Source organism: Lathyrus oleraceus, chromosome 5, assembly GCF_024323335.1.
Source record: "Lathyrus oleraceus cultivar Zhongwan6 chromosome 5, CAAS_Psat_ZW6_1.0, whole genome shotgun sequence".
NCBI lineage: Eukaryota > Viridiplantae > Streptophyta > Magnoliopsida > Fabales > Fabaceae > Lathyrus > Lathyrus oleraceus.
Genome location: NC_066583.1, coordinates 317191730 through 317194612, shown reverse-complemented (window position 1 = coordinate 317194612; position 2883 = coordinate 317191730). Strand labels below are relative to the sequence as shown.

At 39.4% G+C, this 2883-nt stretch overlaps 1 non-coding gene across 1 annotated transcript; it reads left to right on the top strand.

The window, feature by feature from the left end:
• Positions 1–2454: 2454 nt before the first annotated feature.
• Positions 2455–2561, top strand: LOC127088731 (small nucleolar RNA R71). Its single transcript, XR_007790554.1, has one exon. It is a non-coding gene; the product is annotated as a small nucleolar RNA R71 (small nucleolar RNA).
• The last annotated feature ends 322 nt before the right edge of the window (positions 2562–2883 follow it).

Below are 2883 nucleotides of genomic sequence, written 5' to 3'. Positions count from 1 at the left end.
GGCATGTAAAGGTAGTTTTTTCTTGATCTTCGGGGTGGATAGGTATTTGGAAGAATCCAGAATATCCATCTAGATAACAAAAGTAAAAGTGTCTGGCTAGACGCTCCAACATCTGGTCTATAAATGGTAAAGGGAAATGATCCTTCCTAGTTGCTTTATTTAATTTTCTATAATCTATACACATCCGCCATCCTCCTTCTAAACGTTTTGCTACATGTTCGCCTTTATTGTTTTGCACGACTGTGATGCCTCCCTTTTTAGGTACTACATGCACAGGGCTCACCCACTTACTATCCGAGATCTGATAGATTATACATGCCTCAAGTAACTTATGAACTTCCTTTTTAACAACATCACTCATTATAGGGTTTATTCTTCTCTGATGTTCCCTAGAGGGTTTTGAATCTTCTTCTAGTGAAATCCGATGCATGCATACGGATGGACTTATACCTTTTAGGTCAGAGATATTATATCCTAAGGCTAAGGGATATCTTCGTAAAACGTCTAAAAGTTGGTTCGTTTCCTCTTGGCTCAAGGTAGCACTGACTATAACTGGACGGTTCATCTTTTTATCGAGGAAATTATATCTCAGGTTCTTAGGCAGTTCCTTAAGTTCTAAGGTTGGTTTCTTAGGGCATGGCATAGGATCTGGAGTAAGGGATAAACATTCGTAAAGGTTATCATTGATGTAAGGTTTCTTAAAGTCATCATTTTCCCTTATGAGAGTTGATGGTAACTTAATTGTTTTTATAATTTCTTTTTGTTCTAATTCTCTAACACATTCATCAATGATATCTAAGGCATAACACGAATCTCCCATCACAGGTGCCATAAGAAATTTCGAAAGTATAAATTCTATTTTCTCATCACCTACCTCAAATGTCAACTTTCCTTTCTTGACATCTATTATGACTCCTGCAGTCGATAAGAATGGTCTACCTAGAAGGATTGGTATATCATTGTCCTCTTTGATGTCCATGACAATAAAATCAGTAGGGATAAATAACTGACCTATCGTAACAGGAACATCTTCTAAAATGCCTATCAGATATTTAACAGATCTATCGGCTAACTGAAGTGACATCTTAGTGGGTTGTAATTCTCCTAAGTTTAACCTCTCACAAACTGCTAAAGGCATTAGGCTCACACTAGCTCCTAAGTCTAGAAAAGCTTTTTCGATGACATGATTACCCAAAAGGCAAGGAATGGAGAAATTTCCAGGATCTTTATCTTTCTTTGCTAATTTGTCCTCGGAAATAGCATTACATTCCAAAGGCTTCGGATCGTCAAGTCTACGTTTGTTGGTAAGGATGTCTTTGAGAAACTTTGCATAAGAAGGTATTTGGGTGATGGCTTATGTGAAAGGGATTTCTACATGAAGTTTTTCTATAACTTTAATAAATTTTTGATACTGTTTATTGATCTGCGTTTGTTTGAGTCTTTGCGGATATGGTATAGGTGGTTTATATGGCGGGGGTGGTACGTAAGTTTTATCTTTAGGTTCTTCTCCTTTTTCTCGACCTTCCTGGTTTTCAGATTCCTCTAGTTCCTTTACTTCATCCGGGGGCTTGGTACATTCCTTAGAAGTTTCGGGTTCACTCAATCTAGGGTTTGGTGGCCCATCATAAGCGTTCCCACTTCGTAGGGTAATGGCATTGGCTTGTCCTCTCGGATTTTGTTGAGGTTATCCAGGAAATTGTCCTCCAGGTGTAGTCTGAGGGGTTTGGTTTAAAGCTACCAGAGAGATCTGGGTTTCAAGCATCTTGGTATGAGTAACTATTTGGTCAACCTTGGTTCCTAACTGAGTAATCAATTCGTTAACATGAATGTTTTGGTTCATGAACTCCTTGTTTTGTTGGGTTTGAGCGGTGATAAAACTTTCCATAATTTTCTCAAGGCTCGGCTTTGGTGGCACAGGTTGCATAGGTTGATTTGATCTAGGGGCTTGATAACTAGGTCTCGGAGGTGCATTATTTTGGATAGGGTTATTATTTTTATAGGAGAAGTTCGAGTGATTCCTCCATCCAGGGTTATAGGTATTCGAGTATGGGTTCCCTTGGGTGTAGTTCACTTGCTCAGAGTGGGTTTCATTTAATAGACTGCATTCTGCAGATTGGTGTCCTTTGGTTCCACATATCTCACAATCTGACGAAACTGCGGCTACAGTATTCGGGTTTATGCACATATGCTCGACCTTAAGTGCTAATGTGTCCATTTTAGCTTGCATCATGTCTATAGAGCTTAGTTCATGCACTCCTCCTTGGGCTTCCTTCTTCTCAACTGTCGCTCGTTCGACTCCCCATGATTGATGGTTTTGAGCCATATCTTCGATGAGGGCACTAGCTTCAGGATAAGGTTTGGTTCATCAGAGCACCGCCTGCGGCAGCGTCGATGGTCATCTTTGTGTTGTAATGAAGTCCATTATAGAAGGTTTGAATGATTAACCAATTTTCTAAGCCATGATGTGGGCATGCTCGTAATAACTCTTTATATCTCTCCCAAGCTTCGAACAACGATTCTCCTTGGTTTTGGGTAAATTTAGTTATATGGTTTCGAAGAACGGCGGTTTTACTCGGGGGAAAATATCTAGCAAGAAAAACTCTTCTAAGGTTATCCCAAGTCGTAATTGAATTGGGTGGAAGGGAATCTAACCATGATAGGGCTTTATCTTTGAGGGAAAAAGGGAATAATCTTAAATGTATTGCCTCAGGAGAAGCTCCATTGGTTTTAAAAGTGTCTGCTAATTGAAGAAATATTTTTAAATGCTGGTTTGGGTTCTCATTAGCGAGACCCGCGAATTGTCTCTGTTGCACTAGTTGCAACAGAGATAGTTTAAGTTCAAAATTATTAGCTGGGATGGTTGGGTTTACTATACTAGAACTA